The sequence below is a fragment of the Musca vetustissima genome, unplaced genomic scaffold (genome assembly GCF_032173495.1).
Source record: "Musca vetustissima isolate MV318-11 ecotype Yass unplaced genomic scaffold, APGP_CSIRO_Mvet_v1 utg28967, whole genome shotgun sequence".
NCBI lineage: Eukaryota > Metazoa > Arthropoda > Insecta > Diptera > Muscidae > Musca > Musca vetustissima.
The window spans coordinates 887,060-906,511 of NW_026881305.1; the positions used below are offsets into that span (position 1 = coordinate 887,060).

The 19,452-nt window shown below is 31.3% G+C and overlaps 1 protein-coding gene across 1 annotated transcript in view; it reads left to right on the plus strand.

Annotated features, from left to right (window-relative positions):
• The first annotated feature begins 3,929 nt into the window (after window positions 1–3,929).
• The window catches only part of LOC133327259 (probable enoyl-CoA hydratase, mitochondrial), a 55,795-nt gene continuing 40,272 nt past the window's right edge, over window positions 3,930–19,452 (plus strand). The window contains exon 1 of the mRNA XM_061535815.1: window positions 3,930–3,933. The gene's annotated coding sequence lies outside the window, so the exon portion shown is untranslated. The remainder of the gene's footprint in view (window positions 3,934–19,452) is intronic.

Below are 19,452 nucleotides of genomic sequence, written 5' to 3' on the forward strand. Positions count from 1 at the left end.
ATGTTTTCATTATATATCTATCATATATAAGGTCACTTTTGTTCGAAATTGTAACTCTACAAAATTAAGTATACTGATCAATATGTCATTCTTAAAATTTTGAAAATATATTTATTTTTAAATTAATTTTATTTATTTTTTTTCTATTTTCAGATTCCATTTGAAGTTACCATACCATAGTTACTATTGCAGGAGACCAACAACAACAATTTACATTTCGAGACAGAATATACTGTACTATAAAAAGCAGATATTTAATTTTTCAAAATGGCCAAAAATTCAAAATTAAAGTAGGGGTTTTGTGCTATAATTGTTTTTTATTTACAATATAAATATAAAATGCCAAGATTTTCTTGTGATCAGTGGAGGTAAGGGGTTAAACATTTAAATGTATTCAATATTGTTCAAAATAAATTATAATATGTGTGATCCAGAATCTGCAAGTTCCTGAAGTTCTGGAACAGACCTAATATGTAGGAACAATGTAGGAAACATATGGTCTGTTCCCGTACTGCAAGAATCTAAAACCTTTTTACTAACGATAACGAATATTCCTTTATGATATCGATATCGAAAATAGTAAAATCGAGTAGATTCTTGCAATACGGGAACAGGCCCAAAAATGAGGAATTAAATAAAAAAACTAAAAATATTTTTTAATCAATTTTCAATGGCTTTATGTCCTTTAAGGCAGGGAACTGTATGTACGTATTATGCCATTAAATAATTTTCCCTTGCGATTTTAAATTTTTAAAAAATAATTCTTTGTGTGTCACTTCAAAATTCGCTAATTTTTTATACTATTTAAATTTATGATTTTGAAAGACAAAAAAAAGTCATTTTTTTTTCTGTTACAAAATATTAGTTTTCAATCCTTCAAAAATAATAATAATCAATAAAAATATCGGGATATAATAAAAAGAATGGCAACGACTTTCAAGTATTCATGAACAAAAATGTATTACAAACAAAAACAACAAAACAACATGACAACTAAAATTTAGAACAAAAAAAATTAATTAAAGAAAAAATAATAAATAGAATTCAATTAATTTTTTATTATATAAGTAATAATGGGAATTTTTTACATAATGGAAAATAATAGTTATTTAATAAAAATAAAAAAAATAAATTAAAAAAAATTGTAAGAGAAAAAAACCAAATCGCACACTAAAAACACCACTTCCAGTTGTTACATTTTTTATGAAAATTAAAAATAAAAGAAAATTAAAAAAAAAGATATAAAAAAATTTGATTACAGCGAGAGAACAAAAAGTAATTAATCAAAGCCCATATATAACTTTGTAGAATAAAAATTAATTAAAACAAAACTATTGACAACATTTATAAAATTTATCAAGAGCAGAAGAAGAAGAAGAAAAATTTATTATAAATAGTAGACAAAAAGAGATAACATTTTGAAGAGAAAATGAAATTAATTAAAACGAAAAGAGAGAGAATAAAAAATAAATTCCTATTATATCTGAATAATAATTAATTATAAAACAATTTAGATAACAAAGCAAAGTAGTCATTTATAAAGGAAATTTTTAGAAATTAAAAAAAAAATGGAAAAGAAGAAAAAAGAAAGAAAATTAAATGGTATGCCAGTTCTATAAAAAAAATAATAATTTATAAAAACTGAAAAAATCAGAAGAATGGAAATGAAAATAAAAAGAAAAAAACAACAAATTTAGACATCTAAAACACCAAAACTAATTTTTAGCTATTAGTAACGAAAGAAAAAACTAAAACACTATTAAAAAAAGAAATTAAATTTAAATTAAAAAAATAAACAATTTAATATATACATACGAGCTAAATACATACATAGGTATTTTGAAAACTATATACATACATAAAAAAAAATTTCGATTCAATGACACTTGATTTTCGTTTCTTGTTTTCGGTTTTGTTTTTCTAAATAATTACAGACTTACACTATTACATACAGCAACAACAACAACATATGCATATATATTTAACTAATTAATTATGTACTTAACACAGACACACACACTCCCTCCCTACCCTCTCTCTCTCTCTCTCCATCCCATTACTCTATGTAATGTGATATGTGTTAGAAATGAAGAAAAGCAATTGATAGAAACCAAATGTCGTCAATGACACACAAACAGACAGACAAACAATTTAATACCGGCAAACTACAATTACAACTATGTGAATTTATAATACAAATAAACAATTAAGAACACACAACAACAACAACAATACGCTACGAAATATACAGAGGCAAGCTTGTAAATTACGTATGGCTTCGTAGAGAGTTAGAATAGATTTTTGGCGATTTTATATTTTTTTGAAAACATTTTCAATATTGAAGTTTTAAAAATTTTAAAGAAAAAATTAAATTTCCAAAATTTAAAAAAAAAAATCGCAAAATTAGCAACATTTTGAAAAAAGTCTTAAAAATATTTTTTAATGTATTTTAATCAATACAAATTCCCAATTTTTTTTTTAATTCAAATAATTTTAAATCAATGAATTTTCTTTCGATTTTCAGCTTTAAATTTTAAAGACTAAACGCAAAATTGGCAACATTGCAACAAAATAATTAATTTTATTTAATATTATTAAAAAAAATAAACGCTAAATTGACAACATTGCTACAAAATAATTAATTTTATTTAATATTATTAAAACAAAAATTATAAAAAAGCCAATTCTCTACATTAAAAAAAAATATTTAAATAGAGGACAATTTTTTTTCTTTTTTTTTTTTTTGAAAGAAAAAACTCCAAATTGGCGACTTTACAAAAATGTTTGTTTTGTCGACAGGTTTTTATATATAGGCGTTTCTGGAATTTATGGAAATACTATTTTTCTTTATTAAAACATTGCAAAAGAGCTAAATTTAATTTTTTTTAACCATTCAACCATTTGAAAGCATATTACAAAAAAAAATCGCAAAATTAGCAACATTGCTAATAACTTTTCCCAAAAATGGTGCAATTCTCTCTTTTAAAAATTTTATAATTCAAAAGAAATTTCATTCTTGTAATATGTAATATTTTTTATAGCAATTTCCTAGATTTTTTGAAATTAAAAAAAAAACGCCAAAATAGCAACATTGAAAAATGTAACCTAAAAGCTTTCAATTTTTTTTCAGAATTTAATAATTTCAAAAACTGATGTTTACTAACATCTAACTACTTCAAAAAATGGATTTTCCACAATTTAAAAAAAATCGCCAAAATAGCAACATTGAAAAATTTTGCCTGAAAGTCTTCTAAAGTCTTTTAGAATTTAAAGATTGATATGGAATTAGTTGCTTATTGTGTAACTACTTCAAAAAAAATGGAATTTTCACAATTAAAAAAAATCGCCTAAATAGCAACATTAAAAAATTTAGCCATAAAGTCTTCAAAACTCTTTCAGAATTTAAAGAAACAATAAAATTACGTTTCTTAGTAGGTAACTATTTCAATAAATGGAATTTTCGCAATTTAAAAAAAATCGCCAAAATAGCAACATTTAAAAAAAAATGTATGTGTAACCTTCAAAAAAAGTCAAAATAGCAACATTGAAAAAGTCTTTCTTTTAGAATTTAAAGATTGATATGGAATGGAATTGTAACTACATCAAAAAATGAAATTTTCACAATTAAAAAAAATTTCTGAAAAATGTAGACTTAAAGTATTCAAAAGTCTTTAAGAATTTAAAGATTGATATGGAATTGTCGTTTCTGAATATGTAACTACATCAAAAAATGAAATTTTCACAATTAAAAAAAATCGCCAAAATAGCAACATTGAAAAATGTTGCCTTAAACTCTTCAAAATTCTTTTAGAATTTAAAGATTGAAATGGAATTGAGTTTCTTAATATGTAACTATTTCAAAAAATGGAATTCTCACAATTTAAAAAAATCGCCAAAATAGCAACATTGAAAAATGTTGCCTTAAACTCTTCAAAAGTCTTTTAAAATTTAAAGATTGAAATGGAATGGAGTTTCTTAATGTGTAACAACTTCAAAAAATTGAATTTTCCACAACTAAAAAAAACGCCAAAATAGCAACATTGAAAAATGTTGTCTCAATGTCTTCAAAAGTCTTTTAGAATTTAAAGATTGATATGGAATTGTCGTTTCTGAATATGTAACTACATCAAAAAATGGAATTTTCACAATTTGAAAAAAAATCGCCAAAATAGCAACATTGATAAAATGTAACTACTTCAAAAAAATAGAAAGTCTTCAAAACTCTTTCAAAATTTAATAATTTGAAAAAATGATGTTTACTAAAATCTAACTACTTCAAAAAATTGGAATTTCCACAATTTAAAAAAATCGCCAAAAATAGCCAAAATAGCAACATTGAAACATGTTGCCTTAAACACTTCAAAATTCTTTTAGAATTTAAAGATTGAAATGGAATTAAGTTTCCTAATATGTAACTACTTCGAAAAATTCAATTTTCACAATTTCAAAAAAAAAAACACGCCAAAATAGGAACATTGAAAAATGTAGCCATAAAGTCTTCAAAAGTCTTTTAGAATTTAAAGATTTCAATAAAATTACCCTTCTTAGTAGGTAACTACTTCAAAAAATGGAATTTTCACAATTTAAAAATAAAATCGCCAAAATAGCAACATTGAAAAATGTTGCCTTAATGTCTTATAGAATTTAATGATTCCAATACAATTATGATTTTTTTTAATATGTAACTACTTCAAAAGTGAAATTTTCACAATTACAAAAAAATCGCAAAATTGGCAACATTTCTAAAAAAAAACTCAACAATGATCGATTTCATGAAATTAATGAACTTATTCTTAACGAAACGCATAATTGACAACATTGTAGAAACGACCATTGAAGGCAGCAACGTACACAGGATTTCATTTCGGGGGGGGGGCCCGGTAGTCCAAAATGGAAAAATTCGATGTTGCAAACATAAATTTACTGTGAAAAAAATTCATTTCGGGGGGGGGGGGGGGGGCCCCCCGGGCCGCCCCCCGGCGTACGTCCCTGATTGAAGGTATTCTACCTCTCTGCAGCATTCATAAAATGTTTATTCTCTATAGAGGACAAATACTCTCCTTCTCTCCCTCTCTAATTCATCCAGGTCTATAGATCTTCTGCTAGGTAAGGAGATCTCCTGAAAATGTTCAGTTGCAAAAAAAAACCTTCTGAATGTCTTCTATAGACAGAAGATCGCTCTGAAAGTCCTCTATAGACAGAAAACATACGGAATTCTAACGATTTTTTGAACGTCTTCTATAGGAGACCTTATGAAGTACTGTAGAAAATTTGCCTCTGGGATTTCTAAGGACGGTATTTATGGGTAGAAGACTTCTTGAAGGTATTCAATTAAATTCCTCCCATGGATCCTCCATAGAAAAGGGGCTTTATAAAGGACAGAAAAATACCTCATATGGGTCTTCTACATTAGAAAAAAAAAACTTCCGTGGTTGTCAAATTGAAAAAAGGCGCTCTCAAGCCAGGGTCTGGCGAATTTTTTTCTTTGGAAAAAGTCTATGAATATTTAATGATTCCTAACTCCCATCTTTGAAATGAATATCGGAAATTCCTTTTGGACCAAAATCGTTCTTAAACAGAAGACCTCCAATTTGTCTTCTAGAAGAAGATTTCCCCCAAGCTCTTCATATTCCCAACTCTGTATAGCCTCACTTTATTTTTGTTTAATTTTTTCTGCTTCAAATTAAAAACTCCCATCTTCGCCTCGATTCATATTTTTCGCTTTGCAAAAAAATCAAATAACGTTGTTCACAATTTATGCTCTCTCTCTTAACTCTCTCTTGCTCTCTCTCTCTGCACTCTCGCGAGAGTAAGTATCGCTATTCTCTCACACACATTCAACTGAACCAATTGAAAAACCATTGACACACACACAAAGACAAGTGCGTGAGAACAGAATTTTGCATGCTCTGCCCGTGCCTGCCTTAAAGAAAATAACAGCTCTTACTTACACAAGCATACATACACCATCTTCACGAAAACAATAATAAAATATATATAAATATATATATAAATTAATCAAATTTTATAAAAAATTATTAAAACAAAAATATATAAAAAAAAAAAAAAAAAAAACAAACAACCTAACCAAACTTCTACAAATTGAAAAAAATAAATTCTTTTGTAAATTTTTATTTCATTCTTATTATTACTATTAGTTTTTAAGTTCTACATGTATTATTAATGTTACTGTATTATTTTTTTTTTTTATTATTTTTAAGAACAAAAAAAAAAACAATTGCTTATAAATAAACAAAAAATCTCTTTAACTATCCTTAAAAATAATATTATTTTTTTTAAGTTTTATATGTATTAAAAAATATATGCATTAAAAAAATATGCATTAATATTTTTTTTTTATTTTTAAGTTTTATGTTTCCCTCTTTGTAGATACGACTATTTTGTAATATTTCTTTTGTATTATTATTTATTTTTAATTTTCACACACTCACACATATACACATTTTCTTGTCCAATACTATAACTACGACTACTACTACTCGACTATATTATTTCGCATCACATTAAATTTAAATTTTTTTATATATATCTATAACAAAATTTAGTTTGTAAAATTTAATTTAATGAAATCCAAAATTTTTTGTATTTATTTCCTAAATGTATAGTCCAAAAAAAAAAAACAACAAGAAAAATAAAAATAAACAACTAAACATAACTACTTAAATAAATAAAAACGAAAAAAAAAACTCTAGACATTATGTCCTGAAATTCTCAAAAAAAAAAAAATATTGTGTGTTTTTTTATTGACAAGATTGTTTTCTAAGCCAAGAACAACTCTTAAAAAAATGGCCTGCCTTAGATAATTTTTAGTATGCAGTGCTTTGTGTTTTCCTCTATTTTTATGATTCAGATATATTAGCTATATGATTTAGATATAAGCAGCTTATTTCGAATCTTTATTTTATGATTACCGAATCAACAGACGGAAAATGATCATTTAATAAACGAATTCATGAAATTAATGAACATTTTCCTAACAAAAACTAGACCTGACCTTGAAAAAAACTTCCTCAGAACGTTGAGTTTTTCCCTTTTATAAGCCAGAAATATAAACTACAGATTTGTTCGGTACTTTATTTGATGATTACAGAAACAACAGAAGGGAAAATGTTCATTAATGAACGAGTTCTTGAAATTAATGAACTTATTCCTAATTAAAATTAGAAACGTTCTAGAAAAAACTAACTTAGAAAACTGAGTTTTTCTCCTTTATAATCCAAAAATAATAACTACAGCTACATGTCGGCACTTTTTTTGATGATTGCCGGAACCACAGAAAGAAAAATTTGGGTTTATGTACAAGTTCGTAAAATCAATGAACTTATTCCTAACGAAAAATAAACCTGATCCATAAATATATCTTAGAATGCGGAGTATTTCCCCTATATAATCCATAAATATCCAGCACTGCTTAGTTCGAATCTTTATTTTATGATTACAGAATCTATAGACGGGAAAATGTGCATTTATGTACGAGTTCATAAAATCAATTAACTTTTCCTAACGAAAAATTGTAACGCTCTTGAAAAAAAACTACATTAGAACGCTAAGTTTTTCCTTTAAAAACTTTATTTGACGATTACAGAATTCTCATAAAGGAAAAAGTGCATTAATGAACGAGTTCTTGAAATTAATGAACTTATTCCTAGAAAAAAACTACCTTACAACGCTGAGTTTTTTCCACACATAATCCAAAAATATCAACTACAACTTTGCGCGGAACTTTTTTGATGATTACAGAAACAGCAGACAGGGAAATATTAATTGTTCATGAACGAATTCTTTAAATTAATGAACTTATTCCTAAAACAAAATAAAACCCCCCTAAAAACAACTACCTTAGAATGCTAAGTGGTACAACACTTTAAAAATCCAGAAATATCAACTGCAACTTTGCTCAGAACCATTATTTGATGACTACAAAAACCGCAGAAAGAAAAATTTGCTTTCATGAAAGAATTCTTGAAATTAATGAACATATTCCTAAAAAAAATGTAATCGCTTTAGACAAAAACTACCTTAGTATGCTGAGTTTTTTTCACTATATAATCCAGAAATATCAACTACAGCTTAGTTCGAATCTTTATTTTATGATTACAGAATCAATAGACGGTAAAATGTGCATTAATGAACGAGTTCATGAAATCAATGAACTTTTCCTAACGAAAAACAGTAAAGCTCTAGAAAAAAATGCTTTGAAACGCTGAGTTTTTCCCACACATAAACCATAAATATCAACTATAACTTTATTCGTAACTTTATTTTATGATTACAGAAACCCCGGAAAGGAAAATGTAATTTAATGAACGAGTTCTTGAAATTAATGAAATTATTCTTAAATAAAAATAGAAACGCCCCATACAAAACGATCTTAGAATGCTGAGTTTTTTACTTTATAATTCATAAATATTGTCTACAGCTTGGTTTGCAACTTTTTTTTATGATTACAGAAACCGCAAAAAAGGAAAATGATCATTAATGAACGAGTTCTTAAAATCAGCGAACTCTGTTCCTAAACGAAAATAGGAACACCATAAAAAAGACCATTGAACGCTGAGTTCTTCCCCTACATTATTCAAAAATATCCACTACAACTGTGTTCGGAACTTTATTTGATGATTACAGAAATCACAGTAGGGAAAATTATCATTAATGAACGAGTTCCTAAAATCAGTGAACTCTGTTCCTAACAAAATAGAATCGCTCTAGAAAAAAATATCTTAGAACGCTAAATGTTTCCCCTACATAATCCAGAAATACAGTTTTGTTCGGAACATTATTTGATGATTACACAAATCACAGTAAGGAAAATGATCATTAATGAACGAGTTCATAAAATCAGTAAACTTATTCCTATATAAAAATAGAAACACCACAGAAAAAACTGCCTTAGAATGCTGAGTTCTTCCACTTTATAATACAGAAATTTCAACTACAACTTTTTTCTAAACTTAATGTAATAATTAAAGAAACCGCAGAATGAAAAATTTGCTTTAATGAACAAATTTCATGAAATTAATGAACTTTTTCCTAACAAAAAATTTAATCACTCCCGAAAAAACTACCTTAAAACGCTATATAATCTGGAAATATCAACTACAACTTTGTTCGGAACTTGATTTGATGATTACAGAAATCGCAGTAAGGAAAATGTTCATTAATGAAAGAGTTCTTGTAATGAATGAACTTATTCCTAACTAATAATTGAACCGCTCCAGAAAAAAAAATACCTTAGCACGCTGAATTTTTGCACTATGTTATCCAAAACGATCAACTACAGCTTTGTTCGAATCTTTATTTGATGAATATATTCATTTTATGAACGAGTTCTTAAAATCAGTGAACTCTGTTCATAAATAACAAAACGACCATAGAGCGCGTTTATATTTTCTCTATATATATATATATATAGTCCACTTTAGGATGTGAGATCTCCTATAGACCTTTGAAGTCCTTTGTGGGCAGAAGACCCCATTGAAGGACTTCTATCGACAGAAAACATACGTATCTGTGTCTTCTTTTGAATGCCTTCTATAGGAGACCTTATGACGTACTGTAGGAAAATTCCCCTCTTGGACTTCTAAGGACGGAAGACCTTATACAATGGGCTAAATAAATATTCTACCATTTGTAGAATATTTAGTTCTATCTACGAAGGATAGAGCTACAAAATTTGAAATTTGGAATGCGTATTTAAGTTGATAATGGGGTCGATATAAAAAGATGATTGTGGGATTGTGTTCTCACGTATACGAGAAGTACTAAACTGTATGTCCATTCGATTGTTATTGAATTCAAAAGAGGTGTCCCACTTTCGAACTTGATTTAAGATTGAAATAAATATTACTCCATTCGCGATTTATCGTGCACACCAGCCAGACAGGCGGACATTTATAAATCGACTCCAAATTGTGCGATTTTTTGCCATAGAAAAGTGCATATATGCCCTCATTAGCCATAAGGCTGCGGTTATAACCAAGATCAGAACTTTATTTGATGATAACAAAAACTCGGAGTTGGAAATGTTCATTAATGAACAATTTCTTAAAATCAATGAACTTAATACCAAAGAGAAATAATATTCTTCTTTTTTATTGATTTTTTTTGTAGAAACATGATTTTTAATGTTTATTTTTTCCCGAAGTAAAGCGATATTGATAAAATTGTCGACAAATTCATTCCTGAGAATTGTTAGGGGAAATGTTCATAAATCAGGAATATGTTCCTGAAAATAGGAATATTTTCTTAAATATATGAACTGTTAAATTAAATTTAATTAGTTAAAAAAACGAGTTTATTAAATTTATTATTTTCATTAGGAAAGCAATTGTTCATGAATTTTGATTACTAGGGAATGTTCATTCATCAGAAATATTTTCCTAGAAATAGGAAAAATTTCTTAATGCCAGGAAATCTTAAATAGCATTTTGTTCTTTTTCAAAAAGTTTGTTAATTTCATTCTTTTAGGAACAAAGTGATGATATTATTTCTTATTATTAGGAAAAAATTGTTCATGCTTTTATTATTGTTATGAAAACTAAATTACTTGTTTCTTAAAAAATAGGAAACATTTCCTAATTTCTTTCATTTAAGAACAAATTGATGAAATTATTTCTAATCATTAGAAAAACTATTAATGATTTTATATTTTTTAGGAAAACTAATAAATTTTTTCTTAAATTATTGAAAAAAAAAACACAAAAACAGCTGATTTTTATGAATTTTTATTTTAAGCTATTTTTGACTATAAAAATATATGCATATACACAAAAGCATAACCAAACACACATATACACAAACAATTACATACACAGTATTAAAATTAAATAATTAAAAAAAAATAAAAATAAAATAATATTTCTAAAAAACACATTTCAACTAAACTTTGATTCATTTAGGAAATTTTTGCAATTGAAAAAGAACAAAAAAAAAAAAAAATAAACTTAAAAACTGATTACAATATAATAAACCACATGTATTATAAACCAACAAAAAATATTTAAAAAAAAATATTTAATAACAAACAAATATTATTTAAAAAAAGGTATTTAAAAATAATAATAAACGAAAATAATTCTCTAAGTCCTATAAAAATTATAATAATAAAAATATAAAGCCGAAACATACTTAAGAATGAATTTAAATTAAAATAAAAACAAATCAATAACAAAATAATTTCCTATTCAACGTCTCAAAATCAAATTTAAACAGCAAAACAGAACAACAATAAAGAACAAATAAACGAAATAATTTAATAAAAATAACAACAAAAAACAGCATAATAAAAAATATTAAAAAAATAAAAACAAAACAAAAAATAATAATTAACAAAAAAAAAATAAATGCAATATTCAAACAAAATATAAATTGTACTGTGTGTTTTATTTTCAACGGGCTTGGGGGCAATTTTCAAACAGAAACGACTAATCTAGGAACAGGTTACATATATTTTAGGAACTTTTTATATATGTTCTAAATGAAAACAAATCCGTCGGTTCAGATTTAGTTATAGCTTCCATATATATTTTCGTCCGATTTAAGGTAAATGGTGTGCCAAAGTCCCTAAATATCTTTTGATTTGCATGAAATTTTGCACAGCGTACAGAATTAAGTCTAGAATGACGTGTGCTAAGTTTCGTGAAAATCGGTTCAGATTTAGTTATAGCTCCCATATATATTTTCGTACGATTTAAGGTACATGGTGTGCCAATCTCCCGAAATATCATTCGATTTGCACGAAATTTGGCACAGCGTACTAAATTAAGCCTAGAATGATTTGTGCTGAGTTTCATAAAAATCGGTTTAGATTTAGATATAGCTCCCGATTTAAGGTAAATGGTGCACAAAAGTACCTATATATCTTTCGATTTGCGCGAAATTTGGCACAGAGTAGTGAATTGGGTCCAGAATGACGTGTATTAAGTTTCGTGAAAATCGGTTCAGATTTAGTTATAGCTCCCATATATATTTTTGTCCGATTTAATGTAAATGGTCCAACAAAGTCACTATATATCCTTCGATTTGAACGAAATTTGGCACAGCGTACTGAATTGAGTCTAGAATGAGGTGTGTTTAGTTTCGTGAAAATCGGTTCAGATTTAGATATATCTCCCATATATATTTTCATCCGATTTAAGGTAAATGGTGCACCAAAGTCCTTATATATCTTTCGATTTGCACGAAATTTGGCACAGCGTTCTAAATTAAGCCTAGAAGGATGTGTGCTTAGTTTCGTGAAAATTGGTTCAGATTTAGATATAGCTCCCATATATATTTTCGCCCGATTTAAGGTAAAAGGTGCACCAAAGTCCTTATATATTTTTCGATTTGCACGAAATTTGGCATATCGTACAGAATTAAGTCTAGAATAATGTGTGCTAAATTTCGTGAAAATCGGTTCTGATTTAGATATAGCTCCCATATATATTTTCGTCCGATTTAAGGTAAAAGGTGCAATAAAGTTCCTATATATCTTTCGATATGCACGGTCCAAACGATCAAGTTTCGTGAAAAGATTCAGATTTAGATATAGCTAATATATAATTTGGCACATTTGCACGAAATTTGGCACAGAGTACTGAATTCGGTCCAGAATGATGTGTGCTAAGTTTCGAGAAAATCAGGTCAGATTTATATAAAGGTGATATATATATTTTCGCCCGATCAGAGGTAAATGGGGCTCCAAAGTGCCTATATATCTTTCGATTTGTGGTGAAGGGTACCATATAGTCGGCCCAGTCCGACTTTACTACTTTCCTTACAGGTTTTCTATAGAAAAAATTCCTCAGCCCCAGCTGAGGTATAAGAAATTCCTCAGCTGCGGAACCTACCCTGTTTCAGTGCATCGTTCCAAAAAGGGTCCTCTCCTCTTGTTGCATCTATTTTATTGTACCATAATCTGTTTTAATTTTAATGTTCGGAGAAGGTATCGATTTCTTAATAATCCTACCGCCGTAGCTTCGAAAACATTTTCAAAGAGATTTCTTTAATTAAAAAAACAACAACCACAAAAAACCCAAAATCCTTGCTATTTAAATATTTAATTTCACATACATGGATATTTTTTGTACTCCTTTCTCCCCCATCCTTCCCTCTCTTAAGTTTTAAGTTGTTGTTGTTTGTCTTGAAGAAGCAGGTGCCATTGGAATTATTTTTAGCATCCTCGGCTTTGAAACAGGCTTTTTTAACAGGAAATAATTATATTCAGAGCTATGCCATGGCATAAACAAGCCCAAGAGATGATGAAGGTGAAGGCGAAGCGAAAAACAGAAGTATCTGACCAGTCATCCAAACAACCAACCACCATGGTCACTCTCATATCTATCGTGGCCACTCTGCAGTTTAGTCACTCAAGCAATCAGCCATCGATCGACGAATCCACGGCGGCAGCAAGAAAGTGTTGTAAGGATGCGATTATGCTGATGTTCTTTTCAAATTTACCGCCTTATAAACAACAACAGCAACCACAAAAATCAAACCAAAAATAAAAGTAAAACCGAAAAAGTGTTGCCTCTAAATGGTTGCAATCCCAGACAAATGCTTAGTGGTCGGCTGATTGAACCCAACAAAAAATTCATGCACACCCCGCACCTAACCACAAAATATGTGCCCAATACCTAAGAAAAACTCCGCTTATGACCACTAAAAAATCATGTTATGACTGAATGACTACGACCACGACGACGACACGGATGACACTTCACCGCCATTCCTAAATGGCTTGGCATATATTTTCTTGTGAATTCCGATTCGTCGTTCATTTTAATGCAAACATTTCCTCTTGTGTTCGGAGACCGACACTCAGTCAGATATTAAAAGCACAAAAATGTAAAAGAGTGTAAATCAGGAAGAAAACTGTCTGGTCCGTGTATCTTACCTATTTACATACCCACTACCGACAATGTTAAAGGTGTCGGAATTTTGTTTACATCCCACAATTGCTTGGTAAATAATTGCCATCGTCAAGTGTGAAATGGTAATCAGCGATCGGCATTCAAAAGTGAATTGAATTTCTAATGAATTTTCTTCGCAAGTGGCGGTAAAATTTGGGGTAAGGGGAAACCGCTTCGGGTTTTGCGGGGAAATGAAAGTGTTAGTTTTTTGTCAAGAGATAAATTGAAATCTTTAATGAAGTACCAAGATGTACCTAATGGCCCCTACGATCTTTTCTAATAATTAAAAAATCCGATAAAAGAGGCGCGAAGAAGTTCGTTATGAAAAAAGTTTACTACAGAAAAGTTCACTGGAGATCTCCCTTCTTCAAAAGAGCACACCTGAGGTCCCTCCTGGGAGCCCTAGTAAAGCTAGGGCGTACTAAGTATGTTAGGAAACCTTATGTGATCTAGAGAACCTAAAGATAGTGAATTAGGGAACCATAGGTTAAATATAGAAATGATGATACAATGTAGATATACTACAATGGCACACACATAGGTCCGTTGTCCATTATAGAGAAAAGCTGATGTCTTGATTAACTGTCAAAGACCGTAATTTCTACTTGAATTCGATGTGCAATGTTGCCAACCACGTGAAATATTATAAGGAAAAATTTGACAGATGATCGAGACAAAAACAACGGTTTTTGTTGTGATACATCACCTTATTACCATGTACCCTACCTTGAGATCCCTCCTGGCAAACCTACATTAGCTATGAACACTAAGTATGTTAGGAAACCGTATGTGATCTAGAGAACCCTATGTGAGATAGGAAACTTTAGGTTAACTATAGAAATGCTGATGCGGCGTAGGACCTCTAGTTAAGGAAAGTAATGCAGATAGATTACCTTAAGAACATAGCTAAGGTCCCTACAGGGAACCCTTGATAAGCTAGGAGCCACTAAGTATGTTAGGAAACCTTATGCGAGCTAGAGAACCCTTGGTGAGTTAGGGAACTTTAGGTTAACTATTAACAAAGTGAATTAGGGAACCATAGATTAAATATAGAAATGATTATACGATGTAGATAGATAGGGAACCATAGGTTAAATATAGAAATGATGATACGATGTAGATAGACTACAATGGCATAATGCATAGGTAGTCCATTTATCACCATGTAGCCTACCTTGAGATCCCTCCTGGCAAGCCTACATTAACTATGAACACTAAGTATGTTAATAAACCTTATGTGATCTAGAGAACCCTATATGAGTTAGAAACTTTAGGTTAACTATAGAGATGCTGATGCGGCGTAGGACCTCTAGTTAAGGAAAGTAATGCAGAACACAGCTAAGATCCCTACTGGGAACCCTTGATAAGCTAGGAGCCACTAAGTATGTTAGGAAACCTTATGCGATCTAGAGAACCCTATGTGAGATAGGAAACTTTAGGTTTACTATAGAAATGCTGATACGATGTAGGACCTCTAGTTAAGGAAAGTAATGCAGATAGATTACCTTAAGAACATAGCTAAGGTCCCTACAGGGAACCCTTGATAAGCTAGGAGCCACTAAGTATGTTAGAAAACCTTATGCGAGCTAGAGAACCCTTGGTGAGTTAGGAAACTTTAGGTTAACTATAAAATTACTGATGCGATGAACTAGAGAACCCTAGGAGAGCTAGGGAACCTCAGGTTAACGATATAAATACTGAAGCGATGTGAAACCTTTTTTAGTGAGATAAAGAAACATAGATAATCTATAAGTGGACTAGTGAACCTTGAATGATATCATCATTCGCAGATGATTTGGAGAATTTTAGGGGAGATGGCCGTACGTAAATTCGATAAGGGAACCCTAGGTGAGTAGGGGATCTTAGGTAAACTATAGAAATAAAATCTTTTTTTTTCTTAAGAAACGCACCTAAGGTTACCCGAGGGCATCCCAGTAAAGATAGGGAACACTAAGTACGTCTGGAAACCTTATGTTAGCTAGCGAACTGTAGATAAATTAGAGAAGCTTAGGTTAACTATAGAACTGATGATAAGTTGTGGAACAATGGGATCATTGGAATGCAAATGAAAGGATCCTGGATTAACCCGATGTGTGTATTACCTTTGATATATGTTTCCATCAGAGCCATTGAAGCCGTCTCACTTTGATGGAGGTTTATGAAGAATGGTGTTATTCTTCTTGTAAGCTCCTTTTTGTTAAGTCCTTGCCTTTCCAATCTTGAAGTAAACAGCGTTGCATACGTGGTGCGCCTTGCCCTTAGTCATGGCCAGATTAAGTCAAGTCTACGCCTGTGGAAAACTTTAAATTTTAGCATTAGATAATCCCCTTCAATTCACAGCAGTCCAGAAGATCTTATTATTTCTTCTCTACAATCCTTGGGCTCCTACACTTGAAGAAGAATACGTTGGGCGCCATACCCTAAGTCTTGCCCAGAGAAAGTTACCAAGAAGACTCTCTTCATAATTCTCCTCCCTGCGGAAAATTTAAAATCTAACATTAGGTAATCCTCCTTGAATGCACAGCATTAATGCCGTCCCACTTCGTTAAAGGTTTATCTGAATGACCACAATCATTTGCACTCCCATAATCGATCCTCTCCTTAGCTCCCCCTGCTTTTTGTGGCTTCCTCCTCTCCAATCCAATCATAAAATAGACAGTACGTATTACTCTAAGTTGTGGTCAGACTTACCATTGAAGATCTGTCCAAGCCTACCGCTAGGGTAGTCCCTTCTTCGAACATAATTTCTGTCGTAAAATTGTAGCCCACAAATTCTGGCAAAGACCGGTATTTTTTAAAGTTGATGAATTAATTTGGTCTCCACCACCTTTAGTTTGATTATATCGCTTATGGAGGCAATGCTTGCCACTACTTTTCTGAGGATTTCTATCCTCTTCAAGGACTAAAATTTAAGAAGTAGAAAATCAGGCTTGAATTCGCAGCTATTCAAATCGATGGTGTCTCGTTGGCTTTGTGTTGATTCAGGTTTCAGTTTATATCGGCCAACGAGAATCGGATTTGCGGATTTGATATTCGTCTGCTTCTCCGGAGACCAGATACTCTTCGCCCCTTCCGTGGTTATCACTTCATACCAGAGCTCATCTCTATACTGCCTCCTGACAAACCTTCGCATGAGATGACGTCTGCTTATTTTATTATGCTACCCTCTTCCTATTTCGTAAAGCCTGATTAGTCCCTTTGGGATTCACAAAATTTTTGGGATATTTGAGAGAGCTTTGCCGCTCCCAGCCGATGGATTCTCGTAGCGGTCTCCGTTGACTTTGTGTTGATTCAGATTTCCCTTTAATATCAGCCGACAAAAAGCTCTTTTAGAGACCTAACCCTCTTCGCCTTGCGGAGACATACTCCACTTAGACGCTTCCGCGGAGGTTGAGAACTTGAGGCTTATCCTTCTGGACATCAGTTTATCCGCCTTTGTGCCCCATGTACCTGCTTCTTTCTTGTCATAAGCTTAGCAATGTATTTGCTCACTTCGTCCACCACCCCACAAGCCTCTTCGCGCCTCCGGTATTCTAAAGCGGTTATGTTAGTTTTAATCTCGTGTTCAGACTCGAAATTTGAGACCCCGACTGTCTTGAAAGGGTGCTTCTTTAAATCATGTAGCTATCTTCAGGAGCTGAGGAATTCTATGTGGACTGCTAAACATTGGATGATTCAATGATTCGCCGGAATGTTAGCTCACAATTGATGGATGTCGACAGGCGATCGGTTATCTTAAGAATCTGGGGAACCTTTGACAAGCTTTGAGGAACATTGGGAGAGCGTAGGCAAGCCAGAGAGCCTCAAATGATGTAAAATTGGATTCGAAAAAAATTCCTTTAACAGATAACTGGACGTAAAGAGACTTTAGATGAAGCAGGGAACTTTCAGTGAGCGGAAAAACTTTAGGTGATCAAAAGAACCTCTGTTGAGCCAGAAATTCTCCGGTAAGTCACAAAATTTCTGGTAAGCTAGGGAAAAAAGTGTAAAAAAACCCATTGTTGATCACCACGGGTAATCATTAACACAGCACCTTTATGAACCAAATTTATTCTGCGGTTGGTGCCCTGATCGAGGTAGGAATATTAGATTTGCTGTCCTTAGGTTGTCCTGGCCCCGCTTAAGATTCAATAATTCTAAATCCAATCAGTTTCTCTATGATATCTGGAGTTGTCTTGCCCTCAGAAGTATCCTTAACTCACGCTAAGGTCATGAAACCTTAGGAAATGTCTGGTCCGGTCAAGAAAACTTTAGTAGATATAGGAAGTCTTCGATGAGCAATGAAACCTCAGAAAAGTTGAAACCTTGATGAAACCTTAGGAAATGTCTGGTCCGATCTAGAAAACTTTAGTAGATATAGGAAGTCTTCGATGAGCAATGAAACCTCAGAAAAGTTGATGATCCTCAGAAAAGTCGATGATCTAGAAACTCTTAAGAAACCAAATAAAACCTGGAGAACCACCTTCCTTTTCCCACTACCCAACCTCCAACAATCCCGCCTCGTTTTTATGATCCCTCGTTTGCATACGAATCTAGATCACACATTTTCCCCCAAAGCAATGGAAGTTATTTCACAAGTTATGCCAGACAGCCAGAAGATGTGTGTGGTCCACCTTGAGTAACACAGAAACAACAACAACAAAATTGAGAAAATAAACATTTCAGCACCGCGTCGTTCCTTTATTTCGAACTTTGTTGATTGACATTTAAAAGGCTACCACTACCAACTTTTTTTTTTTGCCATGGCACTTTGTCGGGACAACCATAAAAATTGTTGAGTAGGGTTCACCTAAAACAAAAACTAAAACATTGTCATATTTAATGGAGCAGAACTAGATTTGTTTCAAAGATATTGGAAGTCGACTATGAAGACATGGCGATTATGATAAGAAGCTAAAAGTAGATCTGCACCTGCCTTAATATTCGAACGCCAGAGTATAGGTATTTATTTCAAAGGAATTTTGGAAAAACCACATCAAAATAATATTGGAAGATAACCAGGTCATCTCGATTTCAGCTCACTTTCAGGGTTTCATCTCCAAAAAATCCTTTGTTATGGATATTTTCCCTTGAGCCCCCTCTCCTTCCATGACTGAAGTTCAGGCGAAAATATAAATTGATTGACATAACCTCAACTTCATTAATAACCAATTTGTCTTCGGGCCATATTTCCATCCTGACAGGCAACGTCCAGCCATAAAGTGTGCAATGCAATGCCAGTGTCTGTCAGGACACCAAAGACGATACGACAAATTCACAATATCGATGACGAGCAAATATAAACGAAACCAATGCCATTTCATCTTTAATTGTATTCGGAAGGCCCTTTGAATGTGGCTTCCTTGGAGACCAATGGAGTAACCAATGCTTGCATGCCACCATCAGTAAACATCTTTAAAGAAGATATTAACATTAATTGATAATTGTCGATAATTTTTATATATATGGGGGGGCCAAGCCATAAGCAAGGATCTATGTGAGTGTGCCTGAGTGCTTCTGACTTCCATGGACATTCGGCTTTGCAGATTTTTTTTCTTTT